Here is a 21817-nt window from a genome sequence, read left to right on the forward strand (position 1 = left end):
ACTCACTCATACAGCTCTATAATAATCTGTATACATTTCTTACTAGGTTCCTGAAGTTTTGCACAATTTAAAATATGTTATTAGTTACCTGAAACTAAAACAAACAAACAAAAACAAAGCAAAGGAAAAGCAAATTTTAAAAAAAGGCCTTAGGAAAATTCCTCCATTATTTAGAATCATTTAGATTTGAGGTATACAAAGTAGGTTTTATCTCAAGTGTTAGATCAGTTGGTAGTGGTATCTGGAGTTCTGGGTTGGGAAAAGTTCTAAGATCACACCTGTTCATGGGAAAGAGTATCATGTTTGATGAGTGACATCTATTCTGTCCACTGAACGCAGGAGTAGAAGTGCACATACCTGGTATTTGCCATCCTTGATCCAGATACCATTTTCAATGATGCTGCCCTCAGCTTATGTCTGATGCAATCATCTGGCATCTCGCCTGCATATTGGTATCCTTAGATAAACATTTGCTAAATGAACACGTTAGTAGGTAAATATTTATTTATTTATTTATTTTTGAGACAGCGTCTCACTCTGTCGCCCGGGTTAGAGTGCTGTGGTGTCAGCCTGGCTCACTGCAACCTGAAACTCCTGGGCTCAGGTGATCCTCCTGTTTCAGCCTCCCAAGTAGCTGGGAGTATAGGTGTGCACCACCATGCCCGGCTAATTTTTCTGTTTTTAGTAGAGATGGGGTCTCACTCTTGCTCAGTTTGGTCTCGAACTCCTGAGCTCAAGCAATCCTCCCACCTCGGCCTCCCAGAGTACTAGGATGATAGGCGTGAGCCACCACTCCCAGCCCAGTAGGTAAGGGGCTTAAAATCTAGCAGAAGATATAACAAATACATACGTTGTAAAGTTACAAAAGGTAAAATGACAAACGCCATTGCAGAAATTTTTAAAAAAATAGAATTGTAGGAAGACCTAAGAGGGAGGAATTCCTTTCTGGCTGGAAGTTCAATGAGGAGATTGTCTCAAGCAGGCTGGGAAGGATTGGCGGAACTGTGGTGGCAGAGATAAACAGAGGGCACGCTAGGCAACAGAGAAGGCACTGGTGAAAACAGCAAAGAGGAAAGTTCAGGGCGTACATAGTTCTGTTTGAATGAAATACAGTATTCAAAAAGAAGGAAGTAGCAAGAAATAATTTGGATTTACTCTAAAATCAGAGTAGGTAGACATGATCTTTTAACAGATGAAATTCCAATTATATTTAATGAAAGAAAGAGTTGGGTCATAATGTCCTTCTTTTTTTATTTATGCTTCATGAACATGAATCAGCTGTTAGAAGGATGGGCTGCTTGCACGCTTACCAAAGGAAACCAGGCATTGTCCCTTATGCTGATGACAGTTTTATTTTTTATAAACTGGGAGCAGCCTTTTAAAAAGAAAGGATTCTTTGGCTAATTACTGGAAATTTCATGTTTTAAAATATTATACAGAGGCCGGGCGCGGTAGCTCACGCCTGTAATCGTAGCTCTCTGGGAGGCCGAGGCGGGCGGATTGTTTGAGCTCAGGAGTTCAAGACCAGCCTGAGCAAGAGCGAGACCCCGTCTCTACCAAAAATAGAAAGAAATTAATCGGACAACTAAAAATACATAGAAAAAATTAGCCGGGCATGGTGGCGCATGCCTGTAGTCCCAGCTACTCGGGAGGCTGAGGCAGGAGGATCGCTTGAGCCCAGGAGTTTGAGGTTGCTGTGAGCTAGGATGATGCCACGGCACTCTAGCCCAGGCAACACAGTGAGACTCTGTCTCAAAAAAAAAAAAAAAATATTATACAGAAATATAAATCATTTTACCGGCATTCATTATTTCGTATTTAAATGCAGACTTAAATATTCAGTTAAAGAATCCTTCACAGAGGATAGCTTTTCAGCTACCTGGGGGACATTTGCAGTCTGCTCTTGCAAAACGTGGGTGCCATAAAGACAAAGGTGTACTCAAACTCATGTTCTTTAGGGAATAAACTGAGGTGATTTTATGACTGAAGCAGCTAAAAGATAATAATGGTAATAACTACTGTGATTGAGAGCCTGCTCTGTGGCAAGTATTGTGTAAAGTCTTATTGAATTATTCGTTCTGCAGATATTAATGGAACACCTGCTATGTAGAAGACATGGTGCTAAGCACTAGGGGGTAGAGTCAGCAAAGACAGACAGGTTTCTACTTCCCAGGAGCACAGAGTCTACTGGAGGGATTAATCAAATGATCGCAGTAATAATGTATACAGTAGTTCCCCTTTGCCCAAGGGGGATGCATTCCAAGACCTCCAGTGGATACCTGAAACCACAAATAGTACCAAACATTATATACACTATGTTTTTTCCTATACACACATAATTATGATGAAGTTTAATTTATAAATTAGGCACAGAAAGAGATCAATAGAGATTAACAAAAACAACTAATAATTAAGTAACTATTAGTAAGGTATTACTAAGTAAAATAAGAGTTGCTTGAACACAAGCTCTGTGGCACCACAACCAGTCGATCTGAGAACGTAGACGGCTGCTAAGTGACTTACATGTGGAAAGCATAGATGGCAAGGATCCAGAGGACAAAGGGGGCATTTGGGTCCTGGGTGGGATGGAGCAGGACGGTGTGAGACTGCATCGCACTACACAAAATGGTAGGCAATTTAAAACTTATGTATTGTTTATTTCCGTATTTTTTCCATTTAATATTTTTGGACCGTGGGTAACTGAGACCGTGGAAAGTGAAACCGCAGGTAAGGAGGGACTACTGTAATTACAAATTAATAACAGAGCTTTAAATGGGTAACAACAAGGTACTCAGAAAACACATAAAAAAAAAAGAAACTGACATAGGCTGTGAGGTAAAGAAAGGCTGAATCATGAAGGTCACTAAATGAAAGTGGGATGGGAGGAGGGAAAAGCATTCTGATCAAAGGAACACAAAAGCTCTGAAGCAGTAGGGAGCATGGTGTGTTTGAAGAATTCAAAGAAAGCCAGTGAGTTGGAAAACAGAGAAAGAGGTGGGGAGAGAATGCATGATGAGACAAGAGAGTTAGGTAAGGTGGGACAAGGTACAGATTTGTGTATATATCTATGATCAAAGAGAAAACAGTGAAAAGTTTAAAGTTGTGGGTTTAGAAGGAGGGAACCAGATCAGATTTCCATTGTGAGAACATTCCTTCACTGCAATGTGAAAATAGAGAGAAAGAAGGCCAAGGAGCAAGTGTGAATTCTCCTTTGAAGGCTATTACAATAGCCTAGGCAGGGCTGAGGGTATCTACTAACGAGGCTGTAGGAGACATAAAGGGAAAAGATGGGGAGAAGCAGGTGTCTCTGATAGGTATGTAGGTAGCAGCATTGGCAGGATCTAGAGTTGGGGAAGACAGAGAAGGTGAGAGCTGTGAGAATGAGGTGCAGGTTCTAGAATACAGAACTGGACAGATGGTGACTCCAGTCATAGCCTAAGACATAGGAAACAGTAGGAGGGATAGAATTCATAGGAAAGGAGAAATAATCTCCCAATAAGTGCCCTCTGAGCTAGTGTGATTGTTAAGTCCATTTTACAGATGAGAAAACTGAGAATCACATGAGGGACGTGCCCTTAAATTCTCTTTTTTACAAATGGCAGAGCCAGCATTGGAACTTAGGTCTATATGGCTCTGAAGCCTATGCCCTTGACATTTTTTCTTTTCTATTCTTTTTTTTAGATTAAAATAGTGAGTTATGGTTTAAGGTGTAGAACTCTGGGAACTCAACCAATTTCTTATCTAAATTCTTGTGCGGAAAAACAAACTCCCTTTAGAAAAAAAAAGTGTGTATGTGTGTGGGGGGGGGCAATGAGGGGAGGGGTCCTTCCCATCCCGGGATTTACTTCTGTCTGAAAGAAGAACGACCTGCCACTGCTTTTTTCACTCATGTATAATATTGTAATAACTGCCTTTATGCATAACTCTTTACTCACATTTAGAGTTTTATACAAGCATCATGTCATAATCACTTTCTGATTGAACACTCTGAGTGTGCCTGAAAGACCAGTAACCTGGATCAGTGCTGTTTGTCAAGGGGGAGGCAGTCTTTTTATATTAAACACGCAGTTGGACAAACCAACATTTAGTAGTAAAACTGTAACACCAATGACCTAACAGCATTATTATAAGAATTAAATGACTTAATCAGTATCTGACATATAATGAGCACTCAATAAACACTAGACATTATTATTACTAGTTAGTTATATGATCTGGGTCTTGCTCACTTCCAGCTTGTGTCCTTCTTTGGATTATCTTCACTCCCCAAAATGCCTTACTTTTGTCCTCTGTCAATCCAAGGTCACCTCTTTATTTAAAGCCAAATATAGGACTCACTAATGAAGAAAGAAAAGACCTGCCAAAAAAAATCTCATGTTTTTTGGAATTTATTAATTCCTTTGACAAATACATTTTTATCCCTGTTCTAGGTACTGAGTACTTTAGTCAACAAAACAAGCCAAGTCTTGCTTTCATAGATCTTTCACTATAGTGAGGAAAGACAGTCACTACACCACTAAACATAAAAATACATAAGATGTCATTTGCCATGCAGTGTCAACACTAGTTAAAAATTTAATAACGTAAAGGGTATTGAGAATTACGGTGGGATGGAGACACTATTTTATCTAGGGTAGCCAGGGAGGATCTCTCGATTATTTAACATTTGAGTAGACAACCAAATGAAGCAACAGGGTAAGAAAAGTGGAGAGAAGGATGATGGAGTGCACTTTGTCTGTTCAAGGAACAGCAAGGTGGTTGATGTGACCGGAGTAATATGAAAAGGAGAAAAAGATGAGAAATGAGGTCAGGGATTCAGGCACAGCCAGATGGTGTGCCAAGGGAAGGACATTAAAAGTTATTCTGGGTAAGATGGGAAGGCTGGAGTACATTAAGAGAGGAGTGATGTGATCTGACTTGGATTGTACATTTAAAACACGATCGCTCTGGCTGCTATGTGGATAATAGACAGTATCAGGGTAAGAGTGGAGGCAAGGGATCAGTACAATAGTCCAGGGAAGAGATGGTTTTAGATTGTTCCAGAGTAATGGCACTGAGAGGTGACCAGATCCTGCATATATTAATATTTCAAAGATCTAGCCAACATGTTTTGTTAATAGATGAGATGTAAGGTGTTAAAGAAGGGAAGATATCATAGACAATATCAAGGTTTGAGGTCAGAGCAGCTGAAAGAATAGGGTAGCCATTTGTGAGAAGGAGAAGACTGAGAGAGCAGTGGATCTGGGAGGGAACAAGAAGAGTTCAGTCTTGGACACACTGAGATACAGCTGGCTGTTAGACATGAACATGGAGATGTCCAGTAGGCAACTGGATAGAAATGACAGGAGTTCAGGGGAGAAATGAGAGCTGAAAATATAAATTTGGGTGTCATCCCCTAGAGAAGGCATTTATAGCCAGGGGACTGAATAAGATCATCTAGAACAAATGTGGATGAGGAAGGAGATCTGAGGACTATGTCCTTGGGGCAACTCAGCATCAGAATTGGGGAAGAAAGGGGGTAAAGGAGACTGAAGCAGGAAGGGAAGAGAGAATGGTGTCCTGGAGAACATGTTTAAAGGAGGAGGAAGCAATTCAGTTTAGCATATGCTGGTGATGACAAAAGAAATAAAGAGTTCTAAGTGTGAGTGCCTCAAATTTTAAGTGTCATTTTTCTACATTATTTTTTCATCAGTTCATAGAGAATCTATTTCAAGGTTCACATCTGGCAGCCACTGGGCTAGATTTTACCCACAAATATATTTTGTTTGGCCAGCAGAGACATTGTTTAAAAAAATTGAATTTGAAAGCCTTTATGCTGGTCCTGTGCTCTGCACTTAACAAAAAGCCTCCATGTTTTGCTTAAAACAGGTATATGTTCTTGGGTCTAGCAAGTGCTTATGATGATGGTATCAAACACACACACATATACACACATACACACACAACAACACAGTTATTCTTGTATTTAAATGTATCTCCTCATCCATTATGTAAGAAATTCAAAGGTATATCTTTTGGAATTTCCTATTCTGCCTAATTCTGTGTCTATGGCAGGAAGAATTATGGTCCCCAAGCATATTCCATGTCCTATTCCCAGCAATTGGAATCTGTTATTATCTTACCTGGCAAAAGCAATTTTGCAGACATGATTAAGGTTAATTGGTAGAGTTTAAAATAGGGAGATTATCCTGGATTATCTGGTTGGACCCAATATAACCCCGTGAGCACCTATAAGCAGAAGAGGAGGAATGTTAGAGAAATTCGAAGCATGACAAGAATTTGCTCTTGCTGGCTTGAAGATGGAGAGGGTCACAATGTCAAGGAAATGTTGACCTCAGACCTACAATCACAAGGAACAGAATTCTGTCAACAACCTAAATGAACTTGGCAGCAAACTCTTCCCCCAGAACTTCAGAAAGGAAAGCATCTCTGCTAACACTTTGATTTTAGCCTTTGAGATCCTAGCAGAGAACACAGAGAACACTGGCCTTCCGACCTACAGATCTGTGAGATAATAAACAAATGTTACTTAAACCACTAAGCATGTATCGCTATACCGCAATAGATAACTAATATAGTATCTTTGATAAGGTATAAGGTATTGATATTGAAGTGTATCCATGGTTATTGCAAATCTGTCTTTTTCCAGACAAAAGCCTCTTAGATCATTCTTTTGGGTTTGCATCCTCTAAATTCAGAGCTCTTCTCTGTACCATCTGGCATACTTATTGTTTGTCTTGTTGGGCTATTTAATTTTTATGTTATTCAAGTTTTCATGTGTATATTTATAACTTCTATTAAATAGACTGAAAGTTTCTTGAAGGCAGGACTGGGTCTTCTATCCTCAAAATTAACTTATGAAAATCTGATCTGATCAGGTCACTGCAGTACTTAAAAGTACTGCTTGGCTCAAACAGTTTTCTGGGCATGACCAACACAGATGCAGAGCATGATATGGCCCTCTCACCTCTCTAGTTCTATTTCTTAAGACATCAAAGCAACTGACTGCTAGATCTCCAGCCGCAGAAGCTTCATCTTAGTCTTTCCAAATGGCCACACTCATTCCTGCTCCACAGCCTTTGCAGAGGGTCTTCCCTCTCCCTGGGACTCTCTTTCCTCCATCCTGTGCTTGGTAAATTACAATTGCTCCTTTAGATTGCAACTCAGTGGTCACCACTTCCTGAGAGAAGCCTTCCCAAGAGAAGCCTTTCCTCTTTTACTAGGTCAAAGAATCTCTTTATAGGTTCTCATAGTATCATTTCTTCCTCACCATAGTTGCAATTTAACACCCATCTATGACAATCTAATCCATGTCTAATCCTCCCTGTAAAGTCTAAGATGTCAGAGACCATGTCCATTTTTTCTCTCTAGTTCATCCCCAGTACCTACCCAACAGGGTGCCTGGAATGTGATAGTTTTGTTTTAAACTATTAAATAAATGCATATATAACTACCACAGGCAGAATGATGTCATCCCCTCAAGATGTCCATGTTGTAATCCCTGGAACTAGTGACTATGTTAGATTACATGGCAAAGTGAATGAAGGGTACAGATGGAATTAAGGTTGCTCATCAGTCAACCTCAAAGAGATTATCTGGGTGGATTATCTGGGTGGTCCTATGTAATTACCAGGGTTTTTAAAAGTGGAGGAGGGAGGGAGGCAGAAGAGGAGAATCAGAAGAAAACGTGACAGAGGAAGAGAGTCACAAACAGATGTAAATACGAAGTTGCTGGCTTGGAGGATGAAAGAAGGGGGACGTGAGCCAAGGAATGAAGCAGCCTCCAGAAGCTGGAAGAAGCAAGGACAGGGTTCTCCCCTAGAGCCTCCAGTAGGAACACAGCCCTGCAAATACCTTGACTTCATTCCAGTGAGACCCATAAAGAATGTCTGGCCTACACAACTCTAAGATAATAAGTTTGTGTTGTTTAAGCCTCTAAATTTGTGGTAGCTTGTTACAACAGCAATAGGAAACTAATACAGTACCTTACACCATCGCTTTGCCCGCAGAAATTCAACACACTCTTTGATTGACTTCAGCTCAAACAACATGTATTGAACAAAATTGAACTGATAACAATTTAATGCCTTGTGTGACAAAATGTATATAATTTAGAGCTAGAAAAAAAGTTTTGAAAATAGCACCTCTAACCTCTCTTTCACATTATAGATTTTTTAAAAAATGAAGCTCAAATACATAAAGGAACTAGCAAAAATGTACACATCTAGCCAGTAGGAAAGGCTCAGAGAGACCACCTATGTTGTAAGATAGTAAGAGAAAAAAATTATCGAGAAGAGTTAGGAAAACAGCTTTGGATAATCTGTTTTACATATGGTGATCTTGAGGAGTAACAAGTTGTACAGCATTTTTCTGTCTTGCAAACTAAAAGGCTAGGAGTTCTCTACCCAATTTTTCAAAAGAATACTAAATAACAAATACAATAACAAATAACAGATTGGCTGCCAGAGGAGAAAAAGTACTCTTTGAGTAGGATTTGCCACATGGGATTAGTGACTGTCTCATTATCTGTTGCTTGAGTTGAAAAAAAAAAATTGCTCACATTATATAAATAGATTCCTTTACTCTTTGGAACAAAAATTAATTTGTGTTTAGGTTGTAAAATGAAATACTGGCAAGCCAGAGAGCTAGCTATTATGTTAACAAATATCGGTGGTTTCTTTTGTGTAATAATATAGTAGGCCATTGGTTCAAGTCACTAGCGTGACTTGCCTTTTGCAACAGAGTTTATTTAAAATGGTACTGTTTGAGACCTGAATGCGTGTCTTCTGTTACCTTCCAAATCTGGAGGATTTTAAATAGATAAATAACCAGTGAGTGCAAAGCATCACCCTATTCTGAGAATAAAGTGGAAGAATAATGGACACACAAATAATTTATACAACATCAGTGGCCTTTAATGTCAGCAATGGACTTCAGTTGGAAACTGTCACGAGAAGGAAAAAGCACTGGGATTTCTAAACAATAGGCTTTCTAAATGAAGACAACCAGTCACTGTTTGTGGAATATGAATATTATAGTTTTGGTTTTCCTTTTTAATTACTAACGTTTTTTAACCTGACAAATTTTAATGGAAAACATAATCCTGCCATAACACAGGTATTTGCAAGCCTCGTTAATATTGTAAAATCAACTCTGGTTAATAGAAAGTGCTATGCAAGTGCAAAGCACATTATTAAAGAGACTGTGTACAAATTAGAGAAAAATGACTAATAGTAACATATTGTTCTGGGATGTCTTCCCCCAAGCAAGGCAAAAAATATCAGTCAACCAGTCAGCCAGCCTTTATTTAGTACTTAATCTGTTCTCAAAAGTATCCAAGCCTAGGAATGCAAGAGAAGCAGGTGGCCGCCACATTTACAAGAACAACTAATTCTAATGGCTCATATTTATTGAGAATTCACTATATACCAGAATATTTACCTGGATTAGTTATAATCTTGATACCAACCCTGCAATGTGTAAACTTTCATTCCCATTTACAAATGAAGACCCTGGGAAAAGCAGTGAATAAGTATCTTACCAAAGGCTACACAACTAGTACGGGCGGAGTCCAGATTCACTCCAAAGCAGGTCTTCCTTCCGCTCTGCCATGTTTTTTTCAGAAATAGTACAACACATTGCCAAGAGCCATAGAAGTAGCACAGTTATCACAGAGCAAACTGTACACACACACTTGCATGGTTGGTTCCATCAGCAAACATGTTTGCTGCCTTTAAAAACAAGTAGATCATGGTGGTTAAATGCTCAGACTTTGGACCCAGATTGCCTGGATTCAATCCCACTTCCCTCAGTTAGGAAAGTTGTTTGATGTGCCTCAGGTTTTTATCTCTACCTCCTCCTTCACAGGGTTGTTAGGGGAAACCTACACACAGCACCAACTTCCCTATAGGATTGCTATGAGGGAACACATACACAGCACTTAGAACCTGGCCCATAACTACTGCTACATGAATGTTAATTATCATCAGTGTGACTCAGAGCATGAGGGGGCAAAACTGACAAGGGTTTTGATAGGCAGCATTGAATAAAATAAAGCAGAAAACAATGAAAGATTGATCAAATCGGTCCCTTTGCCAAGCATTCATTTGAGTGTGAGCCTAAGCATGTAGTAGGCCCAATCCCGTAATTAATGGGATAAATTATTGGGCCTTTCCTCAAGGAGTATTCAAGTCTTCATAAATTTATCACGGAGGCCAGACTAGGACAAGTGAGCTTGTTGTTTGGTGTCAGGAGACCCAGTCAAATCAAAAAAATCAATGCTATGCTTATTCTTCGCTTTAGCCTACAGTCTGATTACCCCCTCCATTACTCCTGACCTTCTTTCTGGAACATCCAGCTCTCTTCATCTATTTATATCTTCCAGTCAATCAAAACTACCACCTTAAAACTTAAAAACTACTTTTCAGTCCATATACAGAAGCCTTTTTCAGTTCTTTCCCAGCCCAACTCTCTCACACGCAACAGTTCTAAGTAATTTAGCTTTCTAACTACATATCACTGTTTTATCCCCCATGCCTTCTGATATCAGGACCATTACCTTTCCACCTTGTTCTTTTGCCATATAATGAGTCCTTACAGACTCAGCTTAAATAGAACTCCTATGCAGAGCCCGTCTATGATCTATAAGAGACAATCTCCCACTCTTCTGTACTCCTTCTAGCTCATACCTATATCTATGCTGCCCTTATCAAGTTGTAGAGCAGCTGGTCTTGATTTCTTGTCAATGCCAAGTTCCTTAAACACAAATACTATCCCTGGTATCTGGCAAGATAGTGGCTATTCAGATCATTTATTTATTATTTTTTTATTTTTTTATTTTTTTGAGACAGAGTCTTGCTCTGTTGCCCGGGCCAGAGTGCCATGGCGTCAGCGTAGCTCACAGCAACCTCAAACTCCTGGGCTCAAGCGATCCTTCTGCCTCAGCCTCCCAAGTAGCTGGGACTACAGGCATGCGCCACCATGCCTGGCTAATTTTTTATATAATGTATATTTTTAGTTGTCCAGATCATTTCTTTCTATTTTTTAGTAGAGACGGGGGTCTCGCTCTTGCTCAGGCTGGTCTCGAACTCTTGCCCTTGAACGATCCACCTGTCTCGGCCTCCCAAAGTGCTAGGATTACAGGCGTGAGCCACTGCGCCCAGCCTATTCAGATTATTTAATTAGTTTCTACTGTGCTCATGTTCTATGCCACAAAATTTAACACGTGGCTTTTCACATACTATTTGATACTACTCTTGCAGGAACAAGATTCATCACTTGAGCAAAATCATATGTAAATCAACAAATAGTTGATGAAGTGATTTCCATCTTTCTAGCTCCATTCTCTGCGGCATGCAAAAGAAGTCTCCAAAGAACTTAGTGTCTCAGTGGGGGAAAACAAGACCAATCTAGACTTAGGTAACTACATTCTCAATTATAAATCTCTTTTATGCCTTTTATTCATCTGCTGAATTATGTCGCCCACAGTGATAGTGCTTGAGAGATAATCGCTAAGTTGATTCATATTATCTGTCCTATGGTAGACAGATCATTGGAGATAAAATTTTTCTGTGCTTAGAAACCAGAATTATAGAATGGCATGCATATGCACAGATGGGTGAGCAACTATTAGATAAAGAAGGCTTTGGGGAGCTATAAAAAAAACCAGGATTAATTCTGAATAGAAAAAGGAAATTATCCTAAAGGGTAAGTATGAAAAAGCAACATGAGTGTTCCTTATATGAAATGAGAACATTTTAGAAAAGAATTCAGGGAGTAATAAAATCCATCTCTACATTTCATTCTTTTACAATCATCCTTTCTATTTGAAAATAATAGGAATATTATATATAACTATTATTTAGCTCATTCATATAGGATTTCCTGGGAAAGAGTAACAGAAGACACCCGAGAAAAACTATATGTATTTATGACTTTTTCAACCTGGAAGAGATTCTTAAATATTCTCTGTCAGATGGGAGACTAGGAGAGACTTTTCTGATTTCTTCTCTGACTCCTCAAGAAATCAAGATGACTTGCTAATGAAAACTATGCTCTTCTCTTAGAAAGCTGTCTGATCCATGGCAAATTCCAGGGTAGCCCTTCTAGTACATCAATGATGGCCTTCACTCTCAATTCTTAAGAAGAAAGCAAAAGAGGATGAATATCAATAGGCATTTATTTATTTATTCAACAATTATTGAGCATTTCCTAAATGCAAGGCAGTATGCCAGTTACTAAGAATGAGAAATAGAAAACTTGTACAGATAAATAGTAATAGTTAATTACTAAGTGCTAAGAGCCTTACCTGAATTATGTTAAATTTTGTGACGATCCTTGAGGTATTAACATTTGCACCATTTTACAGGTAAAGTAACTAAAGCTTAGAAATATTGAATAACTTTTCCAATGTGATAACCACTTACAAAGTGGCAAATTTAGGATTCATACTCGGGGATATCATATTATAGAAATAAGAAGTTTCATGGAAGAAATGATATTGAATTGGGCTGTGAAGTATGAACAAGTACATTAGTGAGCTTATTCTAGGATAGATATGCTTTGGTAACAACGCTCAAATCTCAACAATTTATTTTTTCTTCTTGCAATACATATCCATTGTGGTTTAGCTGCACATTTTTTTTTTTAATTTTGCAGGTAGGTCAATAGAATATGCCCTATGTAGAACACACCTGTCCAATGGCAAGGGAAAAAGAATAATGATAGAACCATACAATAACTCTTAGACTGCTGCTCAGAAGTGGCTTAATTGACTCTCATTCACATTTCATTGGTGACAGCAATTTACAGGTCAAGTTTGCTTCTGTCCATGGAGTATGAAGGTAGAATTCTCCTGTGGGGAGAGATAGTAGTCTTTGGGAAATCTATTACAGCAAGGTTTAGAAAAGTGAAAATGGGGAAGAATATTCTAAATAGAGGAAATAACTTGACTTTAATCACCATAAAAAGTAATCACTTACACACTTACAGAAAGTGAAATTTCAAGTCAATATGGAATATTATTTAAGAGGATCAGAAAAGGACAATGATTTGGAAATATTTGTGGGCTGATCTCACACAGTTTGTTTAACAGAGAGGCAGTTGAATGAAAGGGGAAGAGGAAAGAGAGCCTGACTCAGGCATGCAGAGAATATGAAATTTCTCCTCCCCTACCGTGCTCCTAAATGTCTGGCAATAATGTCGATACAATTTAGACAGTGTTACCAAGCACCACCATCTAGTCTCTGATCTACTTTCACGACTTTGAGCTGGGCTGGGCATTGAAAGCCACTTGTCTAAGCTCACAGACCTCAGGTCTGAGTAAATTGGCCACTCACTGTCCACAGCATTGAAGTAAGGAAGGCAATTCTTCTATTAACACCCTTTTTTCCTCTAACACAACCTACACAGCTGAAGTCATTTTTCCCTTGGAGAGCAACTGAGCCCTTAAAGGGTTGAGATTGCCTTAAGGGTTGTGTTTGATTCTGGGATCAAGAATAAAACATGGGCTGTTTTCTCTAATTTTACAGTGAGCTCTCATTTCCAAGGAGACTTCATCCAAGTTATCTATACAATGTTGAAGTATCCTGTGAATATAGTGGAAATACTAGGCAAATAGAAGGTTGGCTTTAACATCAGATAAATTTGTGTTATCTACCTGGTGACTGATGACCTGGGATGAACTTCAACTCATTTCAGTATGTTAATGACTTCTTTATTAAAATCAAGACTATTCTACCAAGAGCTTCTCAAATCTCCTTCTGTAGCTAGGTGTATTTTAATTTTAACACATTAGAAACCAAAAAAGCATAACATACATCATTAGAAAATCAGTTGGCCTCTTGAAGCTTCCATGGTCTCATCACAAAGCAACAGAGCTGAGACCTGAGGCTATGTAACCTGGGTAACATTTTTACCCTTTTTGGTTACTTGAGAGAGAAGGTGCCAAAGTGCATACTGCTAAAAATCAACCTTCCAGAATCTGAGTGATCAAGCAAAAGGAGAAACCATTTTATATACATTTCTAGAGAGCAGAAAGCAATATTAGAGAGAAAACCAAGTGCCCAGACACTGGAATTTCTACAGCCACGTCTTCAACGTTATGGAAATTCTTTTACATAAATTATGACTATGACTGACCATTGGTGGAAACATTTCCAATTCCAAGATTTCCCTCTAGCTTACTAAACAAGCAAAGCATTTGCCAAAACAAAATTTAAAAAATAAAAGAAATGCTCTTTTAACCTGAATGAGGCCCTCTGAGCCTCACCCACAGAGTGGTGTTCAAATCACAGAATTTTTAGAAGTGCAATTGAATTAGAAATTCCGTAGCCTTGACTTGAAACAACCTTTGGAAATACCATCGCAAAGCATCTTCAAGGTTTCTCAGAAAGCTCCAGCCAATGGATTTCAAACATTTTTCCCTGTGTCCCCAGAAAGGCAGAGAAGGGAAAGCCTGGATTATCAGGATCCATGGTGTCTTTCCGAATCTTTCATCACAGTGCGCTGCTTTTATATGTAGTATTATGCCTTGGACTTCCATGAAATATTTCTCTTGAAGAAAGTATTATAGTGCTTTGAGGAAAACAACACAAAACAAAAACCTTTGAGAACTACTGCTCCCAGCCAGAGAAATTAAAGAGAAAGCTTAACATGGCAACAGGGTCCATTGCCCCTTAGCCCCACCATGCCTCTCAGGATCAGGAAGAGGTGGGAAAGTGGTAAAATGATCCTTAGGAAGAGTGGGAAAGAGGAGGGAAAACAAACTCACCATCACATTACCCTCACTGCACTCAAGCAGCCCCTGGCAGCAGTACAGAACGGTTCTGTTTTTTGCTAAACATTGTGAGTAACCAGCTGGGCTTGTCATGCCCACTTAATAGCAGCACTTTAAGAAAGCGTTGTCATTTTCTTGTCGTACTCATTTCTCTACCCTCTATTATCTTTTCAAAATCATATTACAAAATATTATGAGCTTCCTGTATCAGACACTTTGGGTCTTAGTCACTCAATTATTAAAATTGTATGATTTTTTAAATTGCCATTATGTGTGGGCTGTCTTTATCAAAGCGACAAAGCAATTGAGTTAACCCAAATGGTGCTATGATTGCAGGATCAGAACATGGAAAATTATAGCGTTGGAAAGAAAAAAAAAAAAACAGCTATTTCACATCAGCACCAATAAAATCCTGGGAAACTCACCGTGGCACCATTATGTTAGAGCAGAGCAAATGCTCCCAACGTATTACCACACTGGGTAATAGGAAAACAAAGCCATTGAGAGCTGTTAGTTCTATACCAAGTTACTCATCGGTAGTAAACAAGGCTCTCTGGTACTGTGACGTGCCCCATGTTCCACAAGGGCAATTGTGACCCACTGACAGCCATTCCTCATTTCACCTGTGCCCATCACCACGTGGTCCCCATATACCTGCCGTCATAGCTGCAGATATCTAGGATTGGTTCTGCTGCCTCTCTCAGCAGAGAACTGTGAACAGAACTCCATAGAGACTGGGCTGTGTGGGAGTCATCCACAGGCCAAGCTGGCTCTATGACATTATCTCTCTGCGCTTGATGAGCTACTGACAAGGCCAATCTGAAAAGGCATGGAATTCACAGGTGCCTATGCAGCCCTATTTTTTTAAAAACCAAGCAACAACTCCATTGCCTGTCATTCTGCAGATAATGATCAGTACATTATCTGTAGAATAGGAACAAAGGTCCCAGCTCCCATGTTCCTCCCACATAGACTTCTGAGCTGGGCCCACCTAACATCAGCCTGCAAGTTCAGCGTAACTCCAAACTGGACCAATCTTGTTGCTTATCAGAGAAGATGATCTACAATGGTAGAGGCAAGAAGCTTAAACTCAAATGCCCAAAGGGATACTTGGGATATAAAAATGGAGAGAGATATTACAATAACTACAACAGCATGGAGTGGTGGAAACTATGCAGTCCCCACCCATCCAAAGGAGGCAGCCCAATGCAACTCCATAGGAATTTTCCCAGGACAAACACAAGACCAGCCTTCACAGAGCTTCTAGTTTGTTTGTTTTTGGGATGTTTATGAAATGGGATTTCTTTAAGTTGCCAATGCTTTCTGTTTTTTAAAACAAAACACGTTTGCCCACTGTGGTAGTTTCTTATTGCTACTGTAACCAATGACCACAACCTTAGTGGTTTAAAACAACACAAATATATTCTCTTACAGTTCCATAGGTCAGAAGTACAAACTGTGACTCAAGGGGCTAAATCAAGTTGGCTGTGTTCTTTCTAGAGGCTCTGGGAAACAACTGGTGTTCTTGCCTTTTCCAGTTTCTAGAGGCTGCCTACATTCCTTGACTAATAGTTTATTCCCTCATCTTCAAAGCCAGCAGCAATGTATTAATATCTTCAAATCTGACTCTAGCACTTGTTTCCCTTTTGTAAGGAGATTGGAATTATATTGTGTCTGACTAGATAATCTAAAATAATCTCCACATCTCAAAATCTTCAATTTAACCACATATGCAAAGTCCCTTTTGCCATGTAAGGTAAAATAGTCACAGGTTTTGGGGATTAGGGTCTAGAAATCTTGGATCGGGGGGCATTATTCTGCCTGCCGTCTCACCGTTTTGCAATGTTCTAGGAACCTTAGAGAGTCCACAGGCTTAACTTCATGTCAGCCTTGAGCTGCTTCTCATGCCCTGGATCTAGTACCCATAATCGTGTCTCTATTTTCTGCTCCCAATCTTGTTAACAACGCACCTTCCTGCGCTTACAACATTGCTTAGCTTTAAAGGTTATACAATGCTAATCTTAACGCGTAGTGTGGAGCTGAGCTCACTGATAGTAAACTTGTTCCCAGACTTCAAACTTTTAGTACTAGACTTTTCCACACTGCCTAGATCATCACCAGGACCTGTCTACTGCTCTCTCTTTAAATAAATCCCTGTCTGTCCTAAGAATTGTAGCTTCATTCTTTTGGGTTCTGAAGCCAGTTATTCTCATCTTCAGCTTTGAAATTATAAATATCTTGTGAAGGATTACACTTTTTTTTTTTTTTTGCATTCATTAACCATCATGTAAGAGCTAGAGTAGAAGCTAAGATGGATTCCCAAGGCTGAGATGGGCCAGGAAGGATGGAGAAATGCAATACTCCAAGAGCTGCTCCAAGGATGCATATTTTACTGCCTTTAACCGCATTGACTAGGTAGGCCTAGATTTTTGATTCCAGTTGTCAAAATAAAAGTATTGCAACAGTATATTGACGAGCAGGGATATATCTCTTCTAACTAATGCAGGATCTCACTTGGTCCTCCCTGCTTATAGCAAAATTCTAGTCTCCTTTCAGGGAAAATGGGGAAATGTGGAAGCTAAGCAAAGACCAGAGTCCTGCAAGGGCAGAGAAAAGACAGTAAATGTTGCTGATGTAGGGTTTGAATTTCCCTTCACCGTGGTAATGAGTTTATCAGAAATTGAAGCCCAAGGCCACAGTGTTTAATTTAAAGGCGTTCTAGATTTCCAGAGCAGAGTGAGGTCATAGCAGAATTTAACTTTGCCTAGTGATGAACAGCAGGCTGCCTTCCCAGACAGAGCAGGAGACTGGACCCTAAACAGAGGCAGCTACCGCACCCTCCTCACTTTCTCTCCCCTCCCCCTGCCATTCTTCTTCCTCTTTTCTCCTCCCTGGGAGCTTCCTCCTATCCATCTGTGGGGTAGGAGTGCCTATATTACAGGCAATATTTGTATTTGCTCCATTTGAAAGTCAGTTTTATTAGCTAGCCTTTGACCTGCAGCCTGTTGCTCAGCGCACAGCTGGGCTCTCTCTGAAGAGCCCGTGGGCCAGCATGAATAATCTTTATCTCATCTAGCCCATGCCCACAAATAGCAGAGAATATACACAGAAGTCACAGAATGCTGGACCCTGTGTTGCATCTGTCCCAAAGACATGTTTGGCTGCATTGTTTTGCTTAACTGTCAACGCTTTAAAAATCAAGACATTCCACAGGAAAATTCAGACAACCAAGCTCTCTTAAAGCCATCAAAAGATCTGGCTTCACTAGGCCTGCATTCCCACAGGCAGTGTACTCCAGGAACTAAGTAGCAACTGACCCTTTATGCAGGTGAACCCTCTCCAGTTTGGCACAGCAACCTGGCTATCCCAGGAGGTGTTTGAATTTGTAACCCATGCAGTACCATGCAGGGAATAAATGTACGGAATCTGGTAGGCTTCGGTCTGATTCTTGACTCTGATTCTTGGCTCTGACTCTTGATTCTGTAACAGTGTAGGCTTCTGGGCGCACTGTTAAAACCACTGGTAAGGGATCAAATCCCATTTCCGCATGATAGGAGACTCTCCGAACTCTTTTATCGTGTCTGAATATTCTCGCAGCGAGGACTTCTTAAAACAAGCTGACTGTTCATTGGTTCTTTGGGATCACTTTGTCATCTACATATTAGTGATTTGAAATGACTTCTCTTTCCAATTATACTTATTACATCTGGCCCACCTCCAGTGTTCCATGATGTAGCACTGTGAGTGGGTTGTTGCTTTTTCTGTTTAATACTTGCAAACTCATGGCATGGCCACGATGATCATTTAGTGGTGAAGGATGCAATAACGGGGCCAGGTCCCCTCACCCACACCACTTCTGGTGTCAGCTTCCTGGGCTATGGATTCCATTTCAGACACCATCTGCTCAGCATCACTTTCAATACAGACCTAAGGTTGGAAAGAAACATTTCAGTGCCAGATAGATATTTAAATTTTTTTAAAATGTTCTCAAGAGACTGTTCATTGGACCATTTTATTTTCAGGATGCACAGGAAATGTTTCTCTTACCAATTTGAAATAAACATAATTGACCTTTTAAACACAGAACCTGAGTGATTTAGAGAAAAGAGAGAGACAGTTCAGCCTAATTTTATCAGAATGAATAATAATGGTGATTATTCTATAAGACCTTCAGCTAATAAAAGCAAAATGTCTCTTCTAATGGTTATTAAAAGACTGGATATATAGATGTATGAAGATGGAAGAATTAGCAGCAGGAGTCCAGTTGCCATCTCCCAGAGTGAGACCACGAGAGGAGCGTGACATTGCTAGGCAACATTATGCAGTTCAACAAGTTTTCACTGGCTCAGTGTGGTGTAGTAGGTAAGAAGCAAGATTTTCAAGAAAAGCAAAGGGGAAAAAAAAGATGAAATTATTTATTTTAAGAGAATAGGGATGGAGGGAACAAAGGCAGACATACAAGTTAGTCACAGCCAAATGTTCGGATATAAAATGCGAATTCTAGAAAAGAATTCTAGGAAAAAAATAAGAATTCTAGAAAATCTTAAACATTTCTTTCACTAAATTACAGATGATATTTTTTTAAAATTAGGATTGGAGGTACTATCCAGGTATTATGCTTTATAATAGACCATGGTAAGAGTAATCATATTATTTTAAAGGTGAGGAATGAGGTTCAGAGAAGGTGCATTCAAGTACCCAGCATTAGATGCTAGAAACAGGAGAAGCCAGGATTTGAATACACTCCTGTATGATTCCAAAGCTTGTGATCTTTCCATTATTCCATCCTGGGGTTCTTTTACTTAAGAATAACTCTTATATGTGACATCTTAGCTTTCCTGATTCTTCAAGGTTTCCAACAAAGCAACATATTTGTCTAGGAAAACATATTGGTGCAAATAGTTATTCATTTATTCATTCATTCAACAAATACTACCTCCTCTCGCCTAATCACTGTTCTTAGCACAGGAAATACGGTAGTGAAAAGATGAGTTTTGTAGCCTCTTGGATTTTATGTTCTAGTGGGATTTGGAGAAGCTAGCGATAAATGAGTGAAAAATAGATTATATTATTTTAGGTGGAGATGAGCGTTATGAAGAAAAATATAGCAGGGTAAGGGGAATAGGATGGGGTGGGTTTGACAGAATATACAGAGTCAGCCTCTCTGAGATGTTATCAGTCTACATTCATGTCTAGGGAAGATTAGCTTATGATTTTTTTTCTGCTATTATTCTGTTTTATTTATTCATGTGTTTATTTATGTATTCATTTGCTAGTTTGTTTTTAGACTTGTTCTTTGAGGAATTGTAAAAATGTTTGTCTTGCAATTAACTTCTTGACTTTGTCCTACAAATGCATGACTCTTCTCAAATGAATATACTGAAACTAGGGCTTTAATTCTTTGAGAGGACCTACCCTGCTGCAATCATTGCCTCCAAACCGGAGCCCTACATCTACTCCCACCTATGCACTTCCATTCTCCTCACATGGTCTTTTATACACAAAAATCAAATCATGACATTCTTCTGCATGAAACCCTCCAATGATACCCCATGGAACTAAGAAAGAAATCCACTCTTCTGAATATGGCACCATGATCTAGCTTCTACTACTCCTCTGATCTCATCTTGTATACCTTTTTCTCTGTGTCTTCTATCCTATTATTATGCATTGCTATGATTGGGGCTTTACTGTAACAATGGGATATAATTGAGCTCATATCTAAACTGGTCATCTTAAATACCCTTTCAAACCATTTTTTCTTACTTCCCTATTCAAAAACAAAATGCTAGAGAATAAAATTCTAGCTCTTGTGACTGGGATTCGGAATTCTACCTTTCCAGCCTACTTCTTACCTCCCTCCCATCGCATAGCTTTCTTTCCACCCAAACAAACATACAATATGTGACCTATTCACACCTTCCAATTTCCCCTCCATTCTTTTGTTTTTGCCTCTGAAATAGTCACCCACGCTCTGCCTCTCCCATTTCTAATTATTAATACCTTTATCTTATCCATTTTTTAAAATATCTAGCTCTGCTATCACCTCTTTCAATAAAATCTTGTTTCATTCTCCCAAAGCAACAGAAGTTCCTCCTCATCTCTCACATAGTACATCTTACTCTCCAATTCATGTTATAATTTTCTATATTCATCTCATTTTGTTTCTACCAGCTCATAAATGCATTTCATTCAACAGAGTAAATGATAGCTACAACCCTATAATCTCAGTGGTTTACCAAAATGAGGATTTACTTGTGGCTCCTGTCATAATTCAGTGTGACTCAGTAAGGATGGGATGGGGAAGACCCTACTTTTCCCAGTCTTTCAGGGTTCCAGGCTGCTTCTCCCATCAGGTGGCTGTGCCATCTCCTTGGAATCCTCCAGTGGATCCTTTGAATCTGACTGGCAGCAAGAACAGAGAACATAGAAAAGCTACCCAATCAATAGCCTTGGCCTAGGAATAAGACACATGCCTTCTCACTTTCCATGCATGAGGAGTGGTCATAAGGCTTCACCTCAGGACAGGAGAGTTGGGAGGATGAGCCAGCAATGTGTCCAGGAAAGAAGAGGAAATGTGATTGGTGAGTATCTAGCCAGTCTCTGCCACAATCCCAACCATAGATTCTATCAGAATCCCCCAAAGACCTATGGTAGTGTCTTGAACATAAAATATACTCGAAATTTACCCCCAAAATGAAAAGATTAATTTGGCTATAGGACTCTACTGTGAAGCTTTCTTTTCTTGTTCTCTAGTCCTGCATCTACTCTCAGCCTCAGATTTCCCATCCTTTCACGTGGAGAACATTTGATTCATAGCTTTCTGATTAATTATGTCTTCCTGGTGTGGGCAACAAAGTAAGCACCATATACAAATATTCCTTGACTGAGATCTTTTTTCCCCTGTGCCCTCCCATGGTGCTTGAAATTTATATACTAGAGTCACTCACCTGGTTATGATATCTAAAGCCAACATCACATAGATTATGTTTCTGTGAATTACTAAAATGTAACAAAATTAAAAATTAAGAACATGAATTT

Source organism: Propithecus coquereli, unplaced genomic scaffold (genome assembly GCF_000956105.1).
Source record: "Propithecus coquereli isolate 6110/MARCELLA unplaced genomic scaffold, Pcoq_1.0 Scaffold30, whole genome shotgun sequence".
NCBI classification, from domain to species: Eukaryota; Metazoa; Chordata; class Mammalia; order Primates; family Indriidae; genus Propithecus; species Propithecus coquereli.